The sequence below is a fragment of the Cornus florida genome, unplaced genomic scaffold (genome assembly GCF_030987335.1).
Source record: "Cornus florida cultivar Cherokee Brave unplaced genomic scaffold, ASM3098733v1 CherokeeBrave_3.0.0_Hap2_Chr11, whole genome shotgun sequence".
Taxonomy (NCBI): domain Eukaryota; kingdom Viridiplantae; phylum Streptophyta; class Magnoliopsida; order Cornales; family Cornaceae; genus Cornus; species Cornus florida.
In genome coordinates this window covers 31,548,092-31,561,661 of record NW_026775581.1, presented here as the reverse complement: position 1 = coordinate 31,561,661, position 13,570 = coordinate 31,548,092, and the positions used below count along the sequence as shown (strand labels likewise).

Genomic DNA, 13,570 nt, shown 5'->3' with positions numbered 1-13,570 from the left:
AAGGTAGTCACCACATTGACATGCTCTATTGTGTGACTTTCTGATGAGGAATGAGTCTCCACAACACATTGTTACTTTTGTGGGGTATTTAAAGGCATTTTTCTCTTCTCTCTTGCATTCAAAGTGCTAGCTATTTGCCCTACTTAGGTTTCTAGCTTAGCAATGGATTGAGAGTGAGAATGAAGTAATTGTGTGTTTGCCTCCAAAGTGCCCAAAGCGGTTAAAACTTTCTCTTCAATAGCGGGACTTCTAACATTTCCTTGGGAATATGATGGTTGATTAGGAAAATGAGAATTTGAAAATTGGTTTCTTTGTAATTGATATGATGATCTAAAATCTTGGGAACCTTGGCCTTGCATTGGAGGTGGAATGTACTTTCCTTGAAAACTGCCTTGGGAAGGGTTTGAGCCCTCCCATTGGTTTTTCTGAGAGAAATTCGGGTGAATCCTCCAACTAGGATTGTAATGATTTCCATAAGGATTGTTCCCTTGATTAGTAAAAATAACATTTGCTTGTTCATGATGCTCACTTTGCATATGTCTATGGGGATAATTGGAAGTAGAATGTAAAACACTTGAACAAGTCATACATGTCTCGTTAGATGCATGATGAGAATGGTTAGGGAAGGAAGATATTTGATTCACCGAGTTTTGGTTCATTAAAAATTGATCAAACCTTTGAGATAATGATTTCATTTCAGCTGCAATTTCATTGGAATGGTCGACTTGATGTAAGCCAATACTCTTCCTACCATTAGAATTTCTACCATTCTTTGAAGATAAAGTACGATGCAAAGAATTTTCACTCATGCTCTCATAAAGACGCCACACGTCATCCTCATGCCTATCAATGTAAGAGCCACCCACGGAAGCATCAACCATGCCTTTGTAATTGTCCGATAAGCTCTCAAAGAAATATTGAACTAATTGCCATTTGGACATGTCATGATGTGGACACTTCCTAAGCAATTCATTAAAGCGTTCCCATGCCTCATGAAATGTTTCTCCATCCCCATGTGAAAATTCTCGAATTGAGGTTCTCATGGCATTGGTCTTAGAAATCGGATAGTACTTATTCAAGAACTCTTGTTGCATTTCCGCCCAAGAAGTTTTTAAAAAAGGCCTAAGATTGTTAAACTAATATTTTGCCTTGTCTTTAAGGGTGAATGGAAAAAGTTTAAGCCTTAAGACTTTTTCCGGCATGTTCGTATATTTTACGGTGGAACATACTTCAAGAAACTCATCCAAATGCTTGTAAGGTTCTTTACTTGGAAGTCCATGATAATTAGGAAGCATTTGAATGGTTTGTGGCTTGATTTCATAGTGGTGTGCTTCAAATGGTGGCAATGAATGCATGTGGGTGCATTATATTCATTAGGCACATAGTGATCTCTTAAAGCAAGGGGAGGATTAGCAATTGGAAGTGCAACATGGGCACCTTGGTTGCCTTGAATGATAGGAAGTGGTGGAGCATAGATTGGCCTTGGCATTCCTAATGGAACTTGGCTTTATTGTTATGGTGGATGAACATATGGCCTTGGCATGCCTAATGGTACTTGCATGTTATCATGATGCACATTGGGGTGGAGGATACCTTGTTGGTCTATGTGACCAAAGTTGTAATACCCCTATTTTTAAAAGGATAGTCTCGGTATTTATTTATTTGTTTTAATTGTATTTTTTAATTATTTAATTAATTATTTGACTAATTGCTTATGTGTTTAATTGAATTAGATATTGCTTGATTATTTGATTATGTGTTTATGTATTATTTGTATTTGTCTAAGTGTTAATTGTTTAATTAGATTATGTGCTTAAATGGTGTTTTGATAAATTGTAAATTAAATATATATATATTTTTTTATTATTTTATTTTATTTTTTCTTTTATAGTTATGGTTAGTAGTAATGGGCCAACCAATTGGGTCCCATGGACTACTTGGATAGGAGGTTGGATGTGTATGGATTATTACCCATGGATAATGTATGTATATATATAGATATATATTATATACATATATAAAAAGGAAAGTAATTTATTAATTATTTTTATGGTAACTTGGGTAGTAATATTTAATCTGATGTATATGTTTTATATTTAAATAATAAAAATATACATAGATTTGATACGTGTTATATTTTAAGTTACTTTATAATATTATGGTAACTTAAGTATTATTGGATAATCCATTAATAAATAATGTAATGTGTATAATTTATTTATTTAATAAACATATACATAAATTATATACGTAACATATTTTACTTACCTTTTTAATATATATATAAAAGAGAAAGTAATTTATTAATTACTTTTATGGTAATTTGGGTAGTAATATTTAATCTGATATATATGTTTATTTAAATAATAAAAATATACATAGATTTGATACGTGTTATGTTTTAAGTTACTTTATAATATTATGGTAACTTAAATATTATCGGATAATCCATTAATAAATAATGGAATGTGTATAATTTATTTATTTAATAAACATATATATAAATTATATACGTAACATATTTTGCTTACCTTTTTAATATTTTTATTTTCATTTTTTTTTTTAGTTGACTTGGATTGGGAAAAGGGTTAGGGTTATTTTATTTAGCCTATAAATATATAGCTATAGGTTGTAAAAGGGGGTTAGAAATATTTACGTGATATATACTAGAGAGATAGTGTTAGAGATGGAAAGAGGAAAAGGAAGGAATGAGGAGAAAAATCCTGTAGAGAGAAGATCAAGGAAGAAGAAGTTTAACTTTCAATCCGAAAGTTTACGGCAAGTTCTTCTTCTATCTCTTTCCCTTTGATTCGTGTTTCTGTACATGCCTAGGAAATTCCAGGATTTATTAAACACATAAAATTAAATAATTATGCATGTTTAATTATGTTAGAACATAGGTTTTATGAAATTGGTTCATATCTGTTATTGTGTTATGAATTGATAAAATGCATGATTTTGATTTGATTTCTTATGTGAATTTTTACATGTTTAAATTATGTATTTTTCATATATGTGGAATGATGGAACGTAGAAACATGCCTAGGATTCCTGAACATTAAATAGGGACTAGGTTTGGGTTTTAATAAATTTAAATAGACTCAATCACAATGATGCTTGCTATTTGAATGTTTTAAACAAACGAATGGATTTAATCTTTTAAAATATTTTAGCAATTGAGATTAAATGTGTAGGATGAATTGGATATAGAGAATCCTTATTTAACGGTATAATAAAATATCATCATGTATAAGATTTAGTTTGTGTAGGACATATGATATAGGAAGTTTAAAGAAATAATAAGTCATTCCTATTATGTGATAACTTGATATCATATTTATCATAGTTATTTATGGAATGTTTGATGTATTTCCTTAATTGTTACATCAATTATTGGATTGTGTGGTTTAGTGCACCGGTATGGGACGGTGGCATTCTAGGGATGGATTAACTTATCAGTTAAGTCCTACCTACTTTATATAAGGGAATGGATTAACTAAAATGTTAAGTCCTACTTATATTTAAGTCAGGTCAGCTGAACAAGTTGAATGACTTATGGAGGATTAATTTATTATATAAGGGAATGAATTAACTAAAATGTTAAGTCCTACTTATATTCAAGTCAGGTCAGCTGAACAAGTTGAATGACTTATGGAGGATTAATTTATACTGGATATGATGGTTACTAGATTATATATATATAAGTATGATGCCATGATATGAGCTTGAGCCTCAGGATTAATGGTTAGGGCGCGTATATCGCCAGGGATATGTAGCTAGATATAGTGTAGTTGTGTACCCTGGTAGGTCTAGGTACTCATGCCCACTATATGTGCGTTTTGTATGTTGCCTACTATTCAGGTTGAGACAACCCTATAGTCTAGTGAGGTTCCTTTAGTGTGTATATATATATATATATACGGACTACTAGTTACTGTTGGATTGACTAGGATGTATACGTGTATCGGATCTCTGCTTGGACTGTAGTAGAGTAGAACTTGTTTGTGGGCCTGACCCACCATTATTTTTCAGGTGTTCGTCACGAATAGAGGTTGTTTGTGCTGAGTGGGGATTAGTCTACTTCATTATTCTGATGCTACATAGGAGTTCCTTTATGATTCAGTTTCCTGTTTTAGATTACTGTCATTTGTTTAGTTTGGATTTTCTAGGGGTCCACACAGTATGGATTCCCGAGTTGTATTTTGGAGGATCAGTTGTATTAGAAGAGTTTATTAATTAATGGAAATATATTATGAGGTTTATTATTAGATTATCATTTTAGTTTCTTGTCAGCATTTTATTTATTCTTCTTTATTCTTTTGTACTCTGTGTTTGTTTATTATCAATTTGTTTTGATATCCTCGGGTATTCGGGCGTGGGCCTGGCCAACCCGCATTTGGAAATTCGGGGGTATCACAAAAGTCCTCTACATGGTCCTCATTGTGTCCTTCTATTGATGAAATGGATTGACTAGAACTACCTCTCCCCCTAGGGTTTCAAACAATGGATTCAAGATGAAAATTTAAAGGGACAAGAGTGGGTCTCAATGATCTACGACCATGCATGCACAATGCAACACAACAAGTAATAACAACAAACACTTCACCTTCACAACAAATCAATAATCAACAAACTTCCTTCATATACAATGTTCTCATACTCCCATGCTTTAACAAAATATGCAAGAAAAGTAAATTGCCTCCATGTGGGCTCACGATTTGTCTAAGAATTGAATTACAAGCCTCCACGCGGGTTGACGATTTAACCAAGGGATGAGAAAAGAAAAGCTCACAAAGGTCCTTTAGCACTTCAACTCCAAATTTATAGCTTAGCTTAGCAAATTTTTAGATTTTTAGCCTTTTTCCTTGCTTGCTTAGCTCCTTTGCTTGAATGCTCCTTTGCTTGCTTCCTAGCTCAATGCTCCTTGTCAATCAAGAACAAATACAATAAGTAACAAAAATTGAAAACAAAGTAAAGACACGATCAAAATAGTACTAATTCCTAACTGATTCCACAAATACGACGTTGCCAATCAATCAATCCCAGGCAACGGCACCAAAAACTTGGTGTGTTGTCAATTCAAACCCAAAGTTTATGTACAAATGTGGCCAAGTTTTACATTTATAATTTCTACTACTACCTTTTACTAAAAATATAGCTAGGGTGAGTAGGGATCATCCCAAGGGATTGAGTGTCATACTAGGTTGGGGAATCAAAATTAGGGTTAGTAGGTCGAGTGATCAAAATAGTGGTTGGTTGGTTGAATTAAACTAGATGCAAGTTAAACTAAAGTAAGTAATAATGCAATAGAGAGAATAAAAGAGAGAGAGAGAGATCTTGGGGTTTAGAGATCACCACTAAGCATAGCTTTTCTACACCTTTAATGAATGGTTAATGAGGAGAAGAACATGTATTGCAATATAGAGTGTGTGTGTGGTTGTTTAATTAAGCATGGATGACAAATTAAGCATATATTGTCTAAACAATATGGTGGATAGCACAACATATTAAATTAAGCCATTACTCATTTCTTTAAGCTCATAATCCAAACATATCACAAGGTTAGAGATATATGTTACTTGCTTTTCATAAGTATGGAACATCAACAAGAAGCATGGATTGTCCTCCCATTTAACAACTACACTACAACTAAGCTAATGACATGAAATTAAACTAATTAAACTAAGGGAGAGGCACAATCCATCAAGTAATGAGTATGAACCATCAAATAAACCACAAGAACATGACATTAAGCACTATGTCTTGACAATCTCTAGATCTATAGCATCAATACACATAGACATGCATCAATAACACAAGAAATAGAGACAAACATATGAACATCTATTCTAGTATACATAGACATATGGATAGAATGAAATGATCAATTAGAAGCATTAAACCACATAAATCATTGAATAAACAAGATCTATATATATAAAAGTGTCAAGACATGAATCATAATACAAATCCACTAAAAAATACATAAATCAAGAAGTAGAAAACATACTTAGGGCAAACTCTAGCCCCAAGAGGATGTCTATCCACTCATGGATGATGTCCTCCAACCCTCAAGGGCAAGCCATGGAAGAAATCTGTTCCTTGGTTGATGAAGAGTCTCCAATGGTGTCTTTAGCCTCCTCCTCCTCTTCTTTGCTTACTCCCTAAGAGTTCTACAAGGTATAAAAATAATATAATGTCATATAATATGATATTGTCTCCCTCTACAAAAAGTAATCCTTATCCTTATATAGGTAGGTCAAATGACACCCAAAATGAGCTGGGGTCGTGCAACAAATATTCTCCAATGATTGGATAAGGGACAAGTTTTTGTGAGCTGGAAATTTTACTTTTTCGCACTGGAGGAAGTTTGATCGATCGAACTTTGGACTTGGATCGATCGAACATGGCTGAGATTTATCGAACTGAAGTTGGATCGATCCTCAATGGCGACGCCTTTTGGATAGAAACAAATCTGAGATATTTTGAAGATATTTTTGGGAAAAGGACAAAAGCGGTTGGTAGGGTGGTACAACTGGATAAGATCAATCATTTAGATAAGGACAAGAATGTTCGATCGATCAGAGAAGGAAGTTGGATCGATCGAACATGGCTGAGATTTATCAAACTTTTGAGATCTTTGAATAGGGACAAACATGGCTCAGATCTATCTTGAAGTACTGAGATCGATGAAAGTTGGATCGATTGAACTTTTCTTGAGATCGATCGAAGTTGCTGAAATTCCGCACTTTGCTTCCTTTTGCTCTACTTTGCTCTTTTCTTTGATTCATCCCAGAATTGCTTCAATTATGCTCTTATTTGGCTGATTTAGCTTATTTTGGTGATAAGTACGTAAAAATGGAAATAACACAAAATCAATTCAAGATGGTAAAATAAGATAGATAAAGGTTCTAGAATACCTAAGCTTAAGGGGTTTAAATACACACTTTTTAGCGCTCATCACATACTTAGAAAAATTTTCAAAGCTCTGCAAATTTCATACCTCTGTCCTATCGTGTGAGCATAGAGATCGATCATGGTATGATCGATCCAAGTCAGGATCGATCACAGCTTTGCCCTTTTGACTTTTTGATTTTTCGCCTTTCTATTTTTAATTTATTTTATTTTTCATTTTATTTTACTTTTGCCATTTTATTTTATTTTATTTAGTTACTTTTCTCTTGTAAAAAAAAAAAAAAAAAAAAAAAAAAATTCATTCTTTATTTCCTTACACTTTTATTTATTTGCCTTTTTATTTTTTTGTGTGTGTACATACTTGTTATGTCTTAAAAAAGAAAAAAAGAAGAGTTTTTATTTTTAATTATTTTGTTCTTGCATCATTTCTTACTTTTTGTTTTTCATTTCTTGCATTGTATATATTCTTTTATTGCATTTTACCTTTTTTTATTTTTCTTTTTGTATTTTTTCATGTATTTTATTCTTTGATTTTCTTGCATTTTGTATATACTTGCTTTCATTAAATGAAACCATTGTGCCCTTATGTGTAGTCATGCTACTTTCATATTTTTTATTGAGCTTAATCTCATATCTCTCTTTCATCTTGTGCTATATTGCCTTAGAATACTTGATTTACTTATCTTATCCTATTTGATATTTGATGTGAGTTTGTTAGTGTGGTCATTCAAATAGGTTGTTGATTCCAAGTTTGGGGGAGACCCTTTTCATATTGGACCATTACTGGACTTCATGCTTTCGCCACCACGGTATACTCTTTCCATTTTTTCCATTGTTCTCATTGCATATTAAGGACAATGTGTGGTTTAAATTTAGGGGTAAGGTGTCTTTGTTGCATTCTACTTAAAGTTGAGTTTTAAATGCATGATTAAGATTGGAGATCCATGTTAGCTATGATTTTGATCTTTTGAGGACTATATTGCTTAGAATTTAAAAATTGCTTGACTTGAGAGTCCAATACTCCTTGTATGCCTTGTGGATGCCATTTAGGAGTAAATTTTTTGAAAGATTGATATCTTGTTTGCACTTATGGTCCACATCATCTTGATTTTGTGATTGTTTTGAGATTCACTCTAGGATTCTACACTAGCACAGGTGCACACTAGCATTCATTTATGGAGTACATGCTTTGTTGATTATTAATTTGGTTATATCCCAATTAAGCTAGTAGTGCATTGAAAGCTTTCATTCTTGATAAAAGGTGGATAACAAACCCTTTTCACTAAGTAGCCGGGATTCTAGCCTTATCAAGCACTGAATTTCTCGCGTCGAAAGGTGGAGGGCCCAAACTCTAGGTTAATAACTTGACAAAAAAAAAAAAAAAAAAGTTGTAAAAGCAAAAAAAAAAAAAAAAAAGTGAGGACTTCTCCCAAAAGGTGAGAAGTGGGAAATGATTAGATGGAGGTTGTTTTGATTTGTAGCCTAGTTGATTTGAGCTTGTAAGTCCTTAGGGGTGTTTAAACACCTAATGCCCTAAAGTCGTCCGGTTTGGGAGTCATTGATCTAACGCTCGACCTCATGGATCACTAAAAAGCTTAATAGATCAACACATTGCACTATACTTCCATCTTTGATCCTTAGGATTAGAAAAAAAAAAAAATTGAGTAAAAAAAATAAGCGCACCTAGTTGAATAAAGCTTTAATAAAAGGTCCATTCTTTATCTTGATGATCGGTACTAGATTTATGTGCTTGTTTGAGGGTAAAGATGTGATCATTTCTTTAATTGGCTTAGATAGCAACATATTTGATGCCGGTTCACTTAAAAAGGATTCTAGAGTTGTTTTAATTTTCATGATCTTGATGTGTGGAGGACCATACTTGCTTGCTTGGTGTTGAAATTTTGGGTGATTGCTTGGAAATGGTTGAAAAATTGCATACTTAAGGTAGTCTTCTCCTAATGCTTATAATGAATATTGGTGCCTCTTTAGAGAGAAAGAGCTTAATGTTTGTGGGTATCATTTCTGGAAACCACACGAGACTTCACTCGTTCACTAGGGGAAACCTTGGGGTTTAAAAGGCTTGTTACATGCACTAAATGTAATCGTGTTCCCTATGAAAGTAGCGCTATCCTTTTATTGCTTTTTAGTTCATAGTTACTTAGTTGTTTATTTCTTTCTTTTCCTTGTAGTTCATTGCTAGGGACTAACAATATTTAAGTTTGGGGGTGTGATGAGTGCTCAAATGTGACCATTTTAGCACCTAAGCGAGGGTATTTTAGTCCATTATTCTATCTTATTTTTCCGTTTTAGTCTAATTTCATGTTTTTGTCTATTTCAGGTCAATAATGTTAAAACGGGCTAAAAATGGTTTCTTACGGCCCTTTTGGAGTCAAACTAAGTCTTAGTGAGAATCTAGAGCAAAAGAAGGCTGATCTGGAGTAAAAGGAGGCTGATGCTGAAAAACTGCCAAGTTGGATCGATCGAACCCTGATCGATCATACCATATCTCTGATTGATCACGCTGTTGGTTGGATCGATTGAATTGTTCGCAAAAGTTTAAAAAAAGCAAATCTAAAGCTCATTTCGAACCAACTCGGTCTGTGCTTGAAAGGGGAGATCTTAGGGCCTAGTTTTCACATTTTTGGGCTCTAAAAGCCTTGTATATAAGAGGGATTGAACCATTTTTGTTAGGAGATTCATATTTTTACATTGTAATTTCTATATTTTCATTAGTTTCTCTCTCTAGAAAGTTAGAGATTAGGGTTAGAAGAAAAAAGGGAAGTGGAGACACATCTCAAAAGCACATCTCTAGATCCACATACTCTCTATCTCTAGAGCTTCAAAGAAGAAGAAGAAGAAGAAGAGGAAGAAGAAGATAGAGCCATGTTTGGAGCTTGCCCTTGAGGGTTTCATGACCACATCCACCTCCTCCATGATTGGCTAGATCTACACTTAGGGCTTGGATGAGCCCTAAGTCTTGTGTAATCTAAACCCTTGTATTTATATTTTTGGGGATTTATATATTGTTGTGATTAGTGGTTAGCCTTGTGATTGTTGATTTAATTCTTCCTTATGATTCTCTATTTTAATTATATGTTGTCTTATGTGTGATTATTTAGGAATTGATCTCTATACTAGATTTTCTATGTTGGTTGCATGTCTATGTGTGATTAATTAAGGATTTAGTGATGGCTAAGCATGGTTTTCATTGAATGGATTTGTCAATTAATTTGATGGATTATACTTATGTTTGATGAGTTATTCTACAATTTAATTCATGCTTGTAGGTAGGTAGACAATCTTTACTTGATTTGATATTCCATGGCTTATTATTGCAAATTCCATGATTCTTTAGATTAATGTGTGCTCTCATTAGATACATTTGTTAATTAATTGATGGATTATGCCTTTGTCTTGGTGGGTTGTTCGACACTTAGTTTACTTGTTGGTTAGGTCAATTCACTCTTGTATTAGATAGCTCACACTTTTACATGCAAATTGTGTTTATGTTTGTGGCCACATCTAGATTGCAATAATGTATTCCCCATTAATGGAAAGCTAGTGGTTAATTACATGAGCTTAGTGGTGATTCCAACACCCTAAAACCTCTCTTCATATCTCTTAAATCCCTATCTCTCACTAGTTTACTTTAATTGTATTTTAATTTAATTGTTTTCTAGAGTAATCAACCAACCTAACCCTCCTTTGCAATCCTTTGATATGCTAGAGTCGAAGTTAAATTCCAACATGTATAATCCCTGTGGACGATCCCTAGTCGCTATACTTCATTAGTTGTAGTAGTGGTTTTATAAATGTAAATTTGATTAGAAAGGCTTCCTAAACCACAATCATATTTTGACCTTGCGAAGCGACCTCTTGTATTAAAAATTCCATTTTTTAAACACATAGAAAGGGGCTCGTCAAATATCCTAGCAAGAAGACGAATTTAGATGAGGTCTTTCCTCCTCCAACACAGGTAGAGGTGTCTGCCGACGGAGCCACCAGCGCCAGAGCTACCAGTGCTAGGTTTACCAGCACCAGGTCTATTCTTCAAGATCAAGACACAGATCCAGCACATATGCTATTTTGGAAGTGATGCAGAGTATCAACCACCAACTGATGACCCGAATGGAGAAGTTCAAAGAAGCCCTCCATGTTCTTGACAAGAGGGTTTCAACAGCACTAGTTACAGCTCAGGCGGAGCTTGCCCCAGCCAATCAAATGATGATTACCACCGTCACTCCAACTGGTATGAACTTGCCCCTACAGAGTGAGCAGCAGACCATCATGCAGACCTACTTTCACAGCCCACTCTGGAACCCTACAACCCAGCACTGCAGGTAACCCCTGGGGCTCCTTCCACTTTTCTATCTCGAGGCAAAGAACCCATGTTTTACTCTCCACCTACTTATGCCCAAGTTAACCCTAAAGCACATCACCCTCCCCCCTTTTACTTTTACTCTGCTCCAAAAGAGGTGTTCACGCGCTCTAAAGTATGCAACCTCTTCAAGAAAGGCACCCCAACCTCTCGCGCCTTGGACTTTAGCAGCGAGCCTCCTTACCCTCGTACCATCGCGCAGACCCCATACCTATAGGGATACTTGGTCCCCAAATTCCCACAATTCAATGGCAAAACTGGTGATCCCAGGGAGCATATCATGCGTTTTGTTGAAGCTTTGGGATATTTTAGTGACAATCATGTGGTCCGTTTAAGAGAATTCTCTAAGTCCTTAACTGATCGTGCATACCGTTGGTTCTTCAACCTCGAGCCAGACTCCATCAGCACTTGGGAACAGTTGAAAGATCGTTTACTCACCAAGTTCTTCCAGGCTGAAGAACATGTTACCACTTTCTCTCTAACAAAGGAGGCTCAGGAGGACAACGAGGATATCCTTGCCTTCATTAGCCGATTTAGTGATCATACGGGTGAATGCTTCGAAAGCAGCAATGAAATGGATTTAGTCGACATTTGCATCCAAGGTATGCTACAAGTTTATAAGCTCCATCTTATCAACTTAAGGATTGCAAGCTTTGGCGAGCTCAAGATTATAGCCAGAAATCTTAAGGATTTTAAGCCAACAGTTGCCAAGTATGAGCCTCCCAAGTACGATTCCCTTAAGTTTGATGCTCTAAAGGTTTCTAACCGTAGGCCTGTACCTGCAGCAACTATCAAAGATCACCCACGAAAGTGATTTGACAAGCCCCAACCCAAGCCCACAGGCAAAGAGCCACCACCTTTCCCTATTCGCATTGAAGAAGTCAAGAACACGCTGACCTAGTGGGTTAAGGATGGCGTTGTTGTTTTACCTACCCCACGTCACGAGCCCACCCCAGCATATAGAGTTAGCGCTGACTTCTGTGCCTACCATTAGAGTATCACTCATTCCACCATCAATTTCTAGGGCCTATGCCGTTTTTTCCAATGCCGTATAGCAATGGGCAATCTTGAGGTTAGCCTTCCCAAAGATGTTCGCAGATTCCCATATCCCAACCATCGTACAACTGTTATTACTTGTTATGATGAGCTCAAAGAGACAAATCCAAGCCCGGTACAGAGCCCTATTCTTCCGAGGTCGATCCTTGTTCTCTGGTTGCCACTACCAAGACCATCCCCTCTGGCATAAAAAAGGTCCCCTCCTTTACAGATGCTGACAAACAAAGCCAAGGTGCCCAAAATCGACCCTTGTACATATTAGTTTTGATCAACGGGGTAGAGTTCAAGCGTGCATTCGTTGATAATGGTTCTTCTATCAATGTCATACCTCTTTCAACTTCTCGTAAGGTAAGTATCTCTGAGGACCATTTGGTTAAAAAGCCAATCGAGGTTGCAGGATTTGGAATGATCCCCGCCATACGATGGGCTATGTTAACATTGATCTGGCTATCAACAAATTCCAAGCTTCCACAAAGTTTCATATCATCGATAGTGACGCATCCTACTTGGGCGCGCATAGATGCACCGTTTTGGCATTGTTCCTTCCATTTACCATCAATGCTTCAAAGGCATTTGGAACAACAAAGTTGTCACCGTCCTTTGCTCAGATCGTCCCTTCACCACTTTCGAAGCTCACTACATTGACACCCAATTCTTCAATGAACTTGATGATTATGCACTAGGTTGCGAAGCCACCATCATTAGCACCCCTCTACCTACTTAGGCTGATGCCCAGAAAGGTGTCTTCCACCTACCATCTCCAGTTTAGAACAGTGACGCCCCATGCGAATGCAAGTGTGTCCGTCTCCCCAACGGCCGTGTCATCTACTGTTTATGACGGTGCTTGGGGTTAGCAGAGGTTCACTCCGCTGGCCCCTAGAGTACTAACCTCGGATCCTTGAGAAAACGCCGCTGTCGTACCTCATTGAAGTTAATCTTGCTCATCCCAACGAGCAGCCCCGCACCACTTTTCTCTCTAGTGCACTCAACTCTCAAGATTGTTCTCAACTTGTCTCCTTCTTGCAGGAGTTTTGCGATATCTTCGTATGGATATATAGTGAAACGCCAAGCCTCCACCCTTCGTTGGTTTCATACCACCTTAACATCATACCCAACGCTCGATCTGTTAAGCAAGGCTCACGAAAATTTTGGCTGGAGATTGAACTGCAAATCAAGGATGTAGTCCAAAAATTGCTAGAGGCTGGTTTCATTAAACCCATC

General features: G+C 36.0%; 1 pseudogene; it reads left to right on the top strand.

Annotated features, from left to right (window-relative positions):
* Positions 1–939: 939 nt before the first annotated feature.
* LOC132287378 (small nucleolar RNA R71) lies at positions 940–1,038 on the top strand (annotated as a pseudogene).
* The last annotated feature ends 12,532 nt before the right edge of the window (positions 1,039–13,570 follow it).